Source organism: Temnothorax nylanderi, unplaced genomic scaffold (assembly GCF_030848795.1).
Source record: "Temnothorax nylanderi isolate EJ_2023f unplaced genomic scaffold, tnyl_v1.0 TNYL_tig0055_pilon, whole genome shotgun sequence".
Taxonomy (NCBI): Eukaryota; Metazoa; Arthropoda; class Insecta; order Hymenoptera; family Formicidae; genus Temnothorax; species Temnothorax nylanderi.
The window spans coordinates 234548-247033 of NW_027249117.1; the positions used below are offsets into that span (position 1 = coordinate 234548).

The window sequence follows — 12486 nt, forward strand, 5'->3', positions numbered from 1 at the left end:
TATAGCTCCTTTCTTAATTTATTCATCTTCGCGGGAAGAGGGGGCGTCGTCGGTGACGGCGAACGTAATTTTGCGAATGTTCCCCCGAAGATTTCTCGTTTAGGCAGCTGTGGATGCGATGCGACACATATATCACAAATAGAGCGCTAAAAAATTTTTACACGACTGTGCGATCACTTTAATATTGCGTTTACTCTTCGTTTAACGTTCGGGCCCACTATCGCTACTTCAACGAAGCGATATTTATTTTTTTAATTTAATATACATCTTTTGAAAGTTTAATTACATACGGTCATTCCCTCCGGTGTGATCCCCGATAGCGAAGCGCGCGTATTAGAATTAACATGCATATATATGCATATGCAATGGAAATTCGACATTAATAACACATCTACGTGATTCGCCGTGCGATCAAAGGAACTATTAGGCCACAAATTTCACGGTCCGGCTTCGCAAAAATATTAATAGGCGCCTTTCGTTTCGACGAGAGAGCTGGCGTCCAAAGCAACAATTTTCGCATTTCGTTCTCGATCGAAGGTGATTTACATAAAAGTACGAAATTGGGGCTCGTAGCCACATACGTAGGCGTATTTTTCGAGGAAAGTGTAATTTCAATTTAATTTTGAAATTAAAATTACTTAAAATAGACATGCTTGGAAGATAAATATACTTACGGAAAAGTCATTATCGTTAGCGAAGGAAATTATTACCATTAAATTACTATTAAAGCAACCGATAAAAATTTAGTTATCAACAATTTCTTTGAAAAGTATTTCTCTGCCAGATATCTCCTTTATATTTAACCGGAAACATCTTTACAATCGCAACGCAAGAACGAACGTAAATGTTGTTGCATAATCCAAGCGCAGGATAAATCGCGCCGCGTGATAATGGAATGCAAAAACTTTCGCTGTTCCGGCGCTCTCGATACAAAAGCGACGCCGTCGAATGCCGACTCGCGTCGGAATTGTTTCGAGCACTTTACAAGAACGAGCGAACTTTTCGAGGGCCCCGAGAGAAGGAGACGCTCCGTGGCGTCGCGCTGCTTGTTACCTCGATAAATTTCAGATACGATCAAGTGTTCGCCGAGTATACGGACGAGAGGCGCGTTCGCGTCAGACTGCGGAAAACAATCGCGGCCTTTCCCGCGCCCTTTACAAATTTCTCGGACCTTGGACGCCTCGGGATAGTCGGGATTACGCCGATTGTCTCACTGAATTGATCTTTGAGCCGAAATTAGTAGATCGCTGAGAATTTTTCATATTCAAACTAGAGTGTGTTTGAATTATTTTTTTATACAAAATAATATTGAATCTGCAGCCAAAGATTTACGAAATAAAATCGAATCTATGCCCAGGATAACATGGATATAATTTAACATTCATTCCGCGTTTCCACCTCCGTACATTTGCTTAAAATTGCATATCCCCATTAAGAGAACCGCGAACAATTTCCAAATTCAATCTACGTTAAAGCGATTATCTTTAGAGGTCAATCTTGATGAACCTCTGTATTATTAACTGAAACTTACCCTCGGAACGCGTTGGGATCCCGGGGGCCGCCTCAGGATCTGAAACAAGAAGAAACAACAGCTGGGCTTAGAGACGTGATACCGTGAAAAGTCGCGTTAGAACTTTTGCAATTTACAGTCTGGAAAATCCCCGTAAGAGCGATCGCATGACCGGAGGAAGGGCAAGAGTACATACAGGTACAAGGTTGGCGGAAGTAGCCGAGGTAACACAAAGGCAAGGATGCACGAGGTGGTGTCGAGGAGGATTTTAGATTGAGAGAAGGAGTAAGAACGCGAAGAGGGCGAAAGGAAAAAAAAAAAAGAAACCTCCGGCGTGAGAGTCCTTGGATTCTCTTCGATTTGGCAACCTGGTTACACTGGAGACTTAATCGAGAAAGATCGCGCTTCTTCTCCCCCGCTTCGAGCGATTGAGGAGAGATTACGACTGGGAGCCGAATGGATAATCAGCAATCGGTGATTTAATCAACTTTAGACGATAGATTGTATGAAGCATCGTTATCCTAATTTGGACATAATCCTACTTGGAACGAATGATGGAACTGTAATATACGGGATCTTGAACGGTGCAAAATACAGCTTAGTTTTTAAATTCATACTTAATTGCTTTGATTTCTACAGTTACTTCTATAGTTTTTGCGGTTTGCGTGTACCTACACGAGTGCATGACGAATGTACACGCACAGTTTGAGTTTTGTTTGTAGATAAAGAACTTTGCCCATTTTATTAGGTTTTGGGCCATGAACGCACACTTGACTTCTATATGCATTTGTAGAAGAGATTGATGGAAATAATAATAACGTAGTCTCACACAAAGTCTCAAAAAACGTGGGGAAAGTATTTTTTTCTAGGACGTGAATTTCGCATATTACCATACGTAATATTAGCTAATTGGCGCTAAAAACTTTACACTATTTAACTTAAATATTATAATATCACTAACTTTATATAAAATAATATATTTTATAATGTCGTCCAGACTTCCTTGCGCTCAGGGCATTTTCCCAAACAAACAAACTTATTGGTTTGTTCGGCGAAGACTCAGACCTGCGGCTGGTTTGCACTTTTTAGTCGAAAGAAAAAAGGATCAAACACAAGAATCAAGCTACCATCAAAGCTTATTGAAGATATTTTTATATCATTTTCTGACAATTCTGACGGTGAAGGTAACAATGAATAGGTATTAAGATTGGTAATTGAACCGGTCCCAGAACCTAAACTTATTTTTCTAATGATGTACAATAATACCTACAAAATGGCATATGATTCAATGTTGTACGCCAATGGCCCATTTTGGGTGAGGTTCTTTTCATAGAGAAATTTTTAGATTCCTGAATTAATCCAATATATCAAATTTTCGATGTTACAATATTAACTTTTTTATGACTAGGAGTAAACGCGGTATACACGTCTGTCTACTCACCCCTGCCGAAATAGCAGCTACGAGAGAATTGGTGCACAAGTTTCGAGACGGCATTCCGGTGTTACCACGTGCATTAGTGGCATTTCTTTCGACGGGGGTGGAGTGCGTAGATAAGAGGAAGACGGTGATGGCGAGAGAACGGTCGATATACTTGTCACGACCAGACTGTTCAGTCGTTAGAAGAGGGAAAAAACGGGGAAACGAGCGAGACTGCGGGAGCAAAGCTCTGGATATTCAGACGAAAATCGTGTCGAGAATGGATAGACCCGCAATAAGAGCGGAAAATGGAGGACTTAAAAGGCGGAATTCTTTTCCGCTCATTTCTCCTCTCGCTTTTTTCCCCCCTCGCTTTCGGTATAGATAAAAATGTACGTATTTTATCATATTTCAAAATGTCAGAACGTTGCGTGCGTCAATGCACTTTTTTTCGACAGAAGTATAGTTTCGCCGAGAGAGAGAGAGCCGATAATAAAGTAATTCACGTCACCGCCATTCGCGGATATCGATCTGTTTAGGGAGGAGAACTCGGTCACGAAGGCCCGTAAATCGCGCCGCCGTAGATTATTCGCTCGGAATCGCAGAATATTCGGTCGCTGGAAATAAATGAACGTTCGCGGCACAACGGCAGCGGCAGCCCGGGCGCGGCGGTTTCGTCGTCCGGGAAGCGTTTCCGGCAGAGAAATGCTAAACCGTAAATTATTAAATAGCTACACTTAACGAACCTGCCGTGCGGACGTAAAGAAAACCAATATATTTTACGGGCCTGTAAAATTCGCGCGGAAGTTTGTTGATACGAAAGTAGCCTTCCGTGAAATCCGTCTTTCGCGAGAAGCACTCGAATGTACCCGCAACATTCCGCTGTACTCTCTGCTAAAAGTATAAACATTTTTCTACAACTCTTTGCTGTTAAATATCTTTTCCAGGTTGTATCGAATAACGATATGATATTCGACGATTATTAAAACAACAATTATATTTAATTCTTTAACTGTATTCATTATGAATCTATAACGTAAAACTTAAGTAATTACCAAGATTAATTTTTGTAACGAAAGATAGAAATTAGAAAAACTGTGAATTATAAAAACTGTAGATAATTAATTAATAAATACCATTAAATTTTATCAAGAAAATGGCGAATCTAACTTAAGTAATCTAAATCTATAATAAGTTTAAAGTTACGATAGTTTAAAATTATTTCGCATAAAAGATAACGACAGAACTGTGAATTCAGGACACAGAAAATATAAGTAATTCACGATCAGTGAATAATAAATTATTAAACCTTGGAGTAACGACGAATGTCAAGAAGCACTTCAACGAAGTTATATTATAGCGTAAACTTTAAAAATGAGAGGCGAGATAAGGAGAAGAGACGAACTTTACGTCACGCGCTACATTGTTAAAAATAGTTTCATTGAAGCGCTAATGTGATTGCAAATGTTTGGAATGGCACGGATAGTTTATCATAAATGTCACGTCTGTATTTTATAAATGCGTTCGCGAGCCGAGGCGGCGAAGCCCGCGGAGACGTGACTTTAGAATTCCGCGAACTCCATCCAACTCTCATTTGCACCGAAAGTACACTGAAACTGCGACGAAACGCGATGCTTTCTTTTGAAATTCATGCAGTACCTGGTTAATCGAACGTGAGCTGCGACGCCGTCGGCTATTAAACTTTATAAAGATTGCCCCTTGCGCAATTGTTGCCGGGTAAACGTTTACGGTAATTCGAGCAAGAATCACCAGAGTATTCGTTGATCCTCTCTCGCCGTGGTTATCTCCAAAAGCCCACCAAGTTGAATTGTGACGTAAGCTCATTAGAAATAAACAAATTTCCAAGTTTCGTTTGCTCGTCATTAATCCACCCTCCGACATGATCCATAGCAACATCTAGCGAGGATTTCTCGTTTGCATTCGTCGCCCCCATTGTCAACACGATCCTCTAACTTCACGGGCTTTATCATCCCTTCCGCACTTTCCTCCCTCTTCTCATGTACTGTCGCGGAAAGGGGAGAGGAAGAAAAACTACTCACTTCGGCCTACGCTTTCCCGGCGCGACACGTCGAAATTGGCTTATTAGCTTCTAGGCGGAAGAGATCGAAGGATGAAAGTGATTTGCCTCGAGGGCGTAGTGCTCTTTCCCTATCCCCTCTTTGGAATCGACGAGAAATCTAGGAAACTGCAGGTCCAAATCTAATCGTCCGCTCGCCCGTCCCGTGAGAAATGTCCCGTGGAGCTATACAAGACTCGATTCGAGAACTTCTGGCCATGCCTGTCCCTCTTTATTGGCCGTGATGCTTCTCTCCCTACTTATCGAATCCCGCAATTCCAATTTTATGGTGGGAACGCGTGGCTTTTTTGATGGATGTTCTAAAATTTGATCAGTGAGAAAAGCTAATCGGACGAGCTAATCATAGAAAATTAAACTGCGAGGCGTCTCTCGTTAAATCACGTTTGTCTAGACCCGGATAGACGAGGTGCAACGAATCGCCATTTGCGGCAAGCGGCATCGATTTAAATCGCTTCCTCGATACGCGCCGAAGTTAGAATGCACCGGGCGTCATCGGTATTGAATCCGCGGGTATATCGACAAAGGCAGAGCGCCGGTTCTAACTTTAGCGCGACGCGGGGTGTGCGCGACGTTGTATCGGTGTGTCGAACCGTGTCAGTGCGCGAGAGTCGAGACGTACCGTAAGCCTGTGTGACGGCACGGGGACTCTAATTTTAGATAAATCCATTCGCCAGCCAATATCAATCTAAACTCATCCGCCGTGCAAAGGGATCCGCGCGATTGTGTACTCTGGGGGGAGGGGGGAGGGTGACCGACGAGAGCACGACGCTCTCGGTCTACCCGAAACCTCCATGCCGCACACACACACACACACACACATACACACGCGCGCATGGCCGCCTCGTGTTTACACCAATGATCTTCATGCGGCGGGTCGGGTATGAACATCGAATCGCTCGGCAGAAAATCGATGTCTCTCTCAGCTACCGAAAGGCTGGCGCGGGCACACCGAGTGCGCCCGGAGGTCCGCGAGGAAGTTCGACGGCTAGAAGGTATGCATTAATGTATGCATGCACTTCAACTGCGTGCGTACAGGTGCACGTAATTTCATTCGGTAATCACCGCTCCCATAAACAGGTGGTCGGAATTTGCAGACCGAAGTTCAGATTGAAATCGATTAGCTCCGCTGTGGAAGTTTCACATGTGTGTTGCAGCACCGTCAGCATCTGTCGTTGGATAATGATGGTAATTTTGCATATTTCGCCCCTTTGAATTATATCGGAATACTCTGTGTCCGCCCTGCAGTTTAAACTGCGACAAATCTAATTCCGCGAAGAGCAACTCGGATACGTTAATGGGGTACGATTCCAAAGTTGTACGCCCCTAATTTTCGACGATGATATATCCGCGCGAGGGTCTTTTCGAGGATTACATCGATATCGTTCTTATCTAGACTAGCGCGGCGGGACACGTTTGACATTCTGCCGAGGGGCTTGGTAATCGCCCTTGATATTCCGAGGCATTAACTGACTAACTTTCACGCTTTCTGCATGTGCATACTAAGTTTTAAGGAAATATTACGAGGGCGAAGTCGGAGGGGAACTGTCTTAAATGAGCGATTCAGCCAGACGCTTACAGCCGCTGAGAAAGGGAAACGGAGCATTGCTCGGACCGACGAGAGCATTGAAATGCAAATGGACGGCTCGTTTCAGCAGCCACACACTTGTTTCGGTGTTCATGCATGAGCGGAGGATTAGGATCGGCGCGGCGGGCGTGCGTCTAGCTGCTCGTCTCACGTACGACTGGGCAAAGCTTCGTTCGTAGCGCAGAGTGCAGACCTGAGGCGCAACCTCGCTGAATGCAACGTCCATGAAATTGTATTAAGCTATTTCTAACATTATCGCGCGAAGTACACGTGAATTACACATGCCTCCCTGTTAATAAACAATATTTCCGTCGATTACGCTGATGACTACGGTATCAGATGCCGGTACGAACGAGAGAAATTGTTTCGATCAACGAGTTCAATTACTGCGCGATTAGTGCCGAAATGCATTTATGATGCATTTTATTAAAGCTGCCTGCCCATTAATTAATGATTATCCGGCGTCCCTTCCCATACCCTCCCCTCCTGCGGTGCAAATGAAAGCCGACGCAATCGTGGTCAGTCTGTTAACATCGATAATATGTAATTACGTCTATCATCCTGTCTATGGATATACGTATATACATATCTATAAGATATATATATATATAATTGTGTATATATTCAGTTCTTTATCTCGCAGATATCATTCCTGCAGCTATCGGAGTGTGTTGCTCTCGCGTATCGCTTTCATTTATTTATTTATCTGTCGGGGTGTACACATAGCGACGCTGTACACGGGTCGCCACCCGTAAAGAAGAGACGACGCCCGCCGTCGACCTCAGGATGATTGCTGATCGAATTACCGGACGGACCGACTATCGACGAAGGATTCCTCGGATTCCGTAAGACCGGAAATTTAATTCCGAAGTCCACCACAAAGGACGACTGGGCAGCGGGATTAACGAATTCGACTTCCCTCCGGATTCTGCCGAGGCTTTTGCTTCCTCTCCTTTCTATTTTTTTTTCCTTTTCTCCACGTCCACCGGATGGAAGGCACGATTTGTCGATTCCTGAGGAGTACGAGAAGACCGCCATAGACTTTGTCGACTTCGGCTGCTTGACTCAGTTAATTATAGACTAATGGAAGCAAAAGTTCCCTCAATAAACGAACTTGAGGGTAGACAGGGAAAAAGAGCCGGGACATTATGGACGGACTAGATGGTCGTTTGCGTTAGAATCTTCGAGAGAAGCTTCTTCAGTAGTCGCCTTCTAATTATGTCAAATATTCCGTGAATTATCGCAGAGGCAACTTGAGATTCCAATAAAACAACTCGCCATTATTATTATTTATACGTTTGATGGAATGGCAAAATGTCAAGTGATAATAATTTCACTTGCCGACACTTATGTTGCAATCTATTTTTCACTGTATATGTACTTGCTTCAGTGCTATAATTAGTATATCATACTGCAGGCTTTCCTTAGATTATGAATGGAAGTAACAATCAAGTGGTTGTTTTGATTAAAACATTTCAATATTTATATAAATGCAAACTTCATATATATTGCATCAATTTCTAATAAAACTGGCAGTTCTGTCGATGGGTATAGTACGAGAATTCGTGGTGTGATCGCGTTCTACGGAATTAGTGCAGCGAATTCGATGTATCGAGAAAAGATAGGTGAGATGAGATATGTAGCCTATAAAAGGCTAATTAGAGGCGACTGAAATCGGAGACGGCGGTGGGAAGTGAATGTAAACACGAAGATGAGACATCGGAAATACGTACTGATTCGAGAGCGCGGGAGAGAGAGAGTTCGTTTCTAACTCTCCAAAATTCCACGGTATTAATTTATCTTCGTCCTTTTAGTTTCTATCGCGGGCCTTGCAGCCCACAGGTCCATCGATCAATGTGTCCGGTGTATGATGTGCCTTTCAGGTACTTCATCCCCCTTAACACGTACGCCAGCACGCTTTTCTCTCTCTCTCTCTCTCTCTCTCTCTCTCTCTCTCTCTCTCTCTCTCTCTCTCTCTCTCTCTCTCTCTCTCTCTCTCTCTTCGCTCTCTTTTTTCTCTTTCTCTCTTGCGCGCAAAGCCTCCAGTGCACCACCCTCCCGCGCAACCCTCGCGTAACTTTCGTTTCGCTCGAAGTCAGTGCACCGGAGTCAGTGCATTCCTCTTTACGGTCCTTCTCATTCCGCGGCGTAAGTTACGACCTCTTATCCAACCACGCTACCGGCAGTAAATATTCCTTTGCAACCAATTTCCATTTGCACGTATCCTCACCCTTGGGCTTGCCCAAGTTCCGCAACCATGCGTTCTTTCTCCCCCTTATACCCACTGCCAACTCCCCTTTACTCTTTTCGCCGCAGGCTGGCATTACACGAGCCAAAGGTGGGTGCAAGAGAATTAAAAGGATTTCGGGTTTTAGAGTTTTAGTACCGCGACCGAGAAACTAAAAGCAGAAGGTGAGAAAGGTCGCATGCTGCGACGACGATCAGACTCTCTATCGCCGAGATACAATGATCATGAAGCTTGAAAACGTAACATATGTTGCGAACGTGAAGAATAAACCTCCATTACCACCACCCTATCGTTTCGACAATTCTCTATCTCGGAGAATCCACCGCGCTCGAGTTGCGCCGAGACGAGCCGGCGTCGATTTTTATTCGTTGATAAATTTTATCTCGCCGTTACGTCCATCGCCATAAATGTTTCGAGCAATTTTATTTCCGGATCGGAGCCGCCTACGCATTTTCCCCCAACCCTTCTCCGCGATTTTTCACCCTGGTGCGGAATCATTCCCCGCGCGTTTTCGATCCGGCGCCGGATCTATTTATGTTTCTTCTAACTCCAACTGCATACGACTTGCCACTCTCGCGCAGTAAATATCCCTTTCTGCCTGCGTCATGCAGCCAATTTCCATTTGCGAATCCTCTCACTTGCACGGATCTTTTTTTTTTTCAAGCTCGACATAGAGAAGAGAAAATCGCGCGTAACGAACACGGAGAGCCCATATTGCGTGACGCGCGTATTTATTTATTATCCCGAGCGCGCGAGCTCAGTCTCATTTTATATATTTTAATAAAATACATCGTGTGGCAGAAATAATACGCATGTACACACAAAAAGAAGAATAAATATTACCTTAATTACGTGTATCCTCCGTTTGCGCGATTGTACATTTACATATACATATAATGAATATATTTAAATCCTCCGAATAAACCGCGGAAATATTTCGCGTAAGCAAAAAAAAGAATTTCTTGTAATATAATCCATTACTCCATGTAGAGCTAATGTTTCCTGATTCATTAAAGAACATAATGGATAGTATTGAAGATAACAAGCCATTAAAATATTATGCTAAAAAATATGATTCTTTCTTTCAGAAAGACTTTTAAAATACATTGGATACTTCGTTATCCTCGTATTTCGCAAAAGTCTCTATTCATACGCGAGTCGACCCATCAATTTCCTTGGCAACGTTAAAAGTCTTCGTGCTAGTCGTACTGATAATGGTATCTAGCCCGAGAAGGGACTTTATGAACGATAGGGTCAAAGGAAGGATTATTAAAGGCTCGTATGCAGTCTTTGGAAAAACAGCTGGGGGTAAAAAAACGCGTACATATTTGTTGTCCGGGAATTCGGTCAGCTACGACAATTTCTGTCTCTCTGTCTTTCTCGTTTCTCTTTTTCTTTTTTTTTTAGTCATAATTTATGTCCTGGAATAAATACTTTAATCTCTTCCCTGGCGTGAAATGGAGTAGTGGATTTGTACACGTCTCCCTTTCAAGGGGAACGTCCAAGGGGGAAGAATTTCCATGCAAATGTACCCTTTTACCGTATGCCGGAATAGTATAAATAAATAAAATCTGGAAAAATACCGAGGTCCAGTTGGCTCTTCCTTTCTCTTCTTTTTCTTTCCTGTTCTTTTTTTTGCGTACATGCACACGGAGAACATATTGCATTATGCTTGATTGTTTTGCTTCCTTTTTGTTCTTACCGCTCTTCATAAGTTGTGAGTAAATAGAAAACGGCGGAATTCAAACTCGCGCGCGCTCAGTTACAATTGGAAGTACAACACTTACCCAAATACGCTCTACAGTCCATTCGGCGTGTTTGCAGAAGTGTTAACCGTGACGCGAACTTCGTGTCGACACATCACGAAAGCATTCATTTCAATTCCGACAGTCCGGAATGGAGGCGCGTAAACTCTCGATCGCGCACTTAAAATTCGAATGTCAAAATAAGACGTCTTATTTCTGATTAGATGAATAGGATCCTGAAGCTTAACTGTTTGTAAATTGTACCGCGATAATAATGAACGCTCGCTGTTTGCCACGGAGCTCAATACGATCATCGTCAAACTGTCTGAGTACAGCCGTAATCGCGAGTAATCTAGATTCACGGTTGCATCTATATCCAGAAATCACGGCGGTGTCGCTCGTCTCGAAGACAAGCTAGTTTATCCTCCACCCTCCCGCTTCCCCGTCCCATCGCCGCGCCGCCGGCGTATATTCTGGACGCATAATCCTCCTTCGGGCCCCGGCGATTCGAGACACGTTCGCGGATCAGCGTCAGCGATATCATCGCGGATTAAGACGGGGAGCTGCGAGACGTGAGGCGAGCACGGCGGGAATCCGAAGAAACTATCCGAAAAACGGAGACGGGGGAGAAAACAGAAGCTGCACCGCGGGAGGAAACGAGATAGCAGCTGTGGCGTAGCTACCAGCTTGAGAAGAGAAAGAGAAAGACACGACCTCATGGTATCTCGCTTAGAACTCACTCAGACCCACCGGAGTAAACGGGGGGTAGGTAGGTAGGTAAACGGGGGAGAGTAACCGGCTTGAGCACGTTTGCACGAGGCGCGCGAGTTTTATCTGTCGGGTCGACCTGCCCACCTTACTTCTTAATTACCGAGCCAGCTCGTACATTCGTTTCGCAGCTCGGAATTTGGTCGGAACGGCTTCTCTCTTCCCTGCCACTTCCCGTTAACCTTTTTCGCGCTCGCCGCGCGCCAAGAAGCTCCGATATCATAATTTAATTTCGAATAATAAGGTTAATCGTACTCCCTTCATTTCCCTATTTTTACGGTGCCGGTTAAGTGGAACACTTTTTTCAAACGAATCTACAAGAAATTAGTTCGCTGTATCATCTCCCGATCATTATATTCCATTTATCTCGTATCCGCTTTGTTCCGCTTCACCCCCTATTTTATCACCTTTCCATCCTCATCTTTTTTCGTTTTATCTTCGCGTTTCGAATGTCCCAGAGCAAATTGTCTTCTACCTCGCTCTATTTCCTCTTTCCTTCGGGGTCGCGTAGTATCTCGTATTTCTCGCGGCCATCTCGGGGCGCGCGCGGGTAAAGGCATCCACAGAGGGTAGTTACGGCTACTTCGCGCGCGTAAAACCGTCCGTCTCACTTCCGACGTGCCACGCCTTCGCTTTCACGTTCGCGCGAAGGCGGCGATGTGAATTATCGCGTGTCCATGGTGCCGGGTTTCGCGCGATCGGTGTATAATATATCGGTGGTAAGTTACTCGGGGAGAAAATGCGTTGCTGATCACTTGTGTAACCGATCGCTACGGTCGATCGCCATGCTGAGAAAGCGGAGATGGATCGGCATGTGCTTATATATTATGCGTGCGACTAATAACTATTACCTGTGTGCTTCCGGCTGCTAACGCTATTAGAGCGTTCCGCGCTTCGAGGAAAGATGATTAAGGATTGACGCGTTAGAAAATTTGAAATGCGAAAGCACACAATGAAAAAAATATGTGACGTAAAGAGACATAAAAGATTAACATAGTCAATTTAGCTTGTACATTGTAATTACATTGTAACGCTTTTACATCAAATAAAACGTACGTTGGGAAGTACATGCTCGAAAAATTAATTGATTTGTTTATTAAACATATTGCATCTAA

The 12486-nt window shown here is 43.9% G+C and overlaps 1 protein-coding gene across 8 annotated transcripts in view; it reads right to left on the reverse strand.

Annotated features, from left to right (window-relative positions):
• LOC139772932 (protein turtle) overlaps positions 1 to 12486 on the reverse strand; it is a 270010-nt gene that overhangs the window by 93452 nt on the left and 164072 nt on the right. For all 8 annotated transcript variants that reach the window (XM_071706991.1, XM_071706996.1, XM_071706989.1 and 5 more), the window contains one exon: positions 1532 to 1570. The gene's annotated coding sequence lies outside the window, so the exon portion shown is untranslated. The remainder of the gene's footprint in view (positions 1 to 1531; positions 1571 to 12486) is intronic.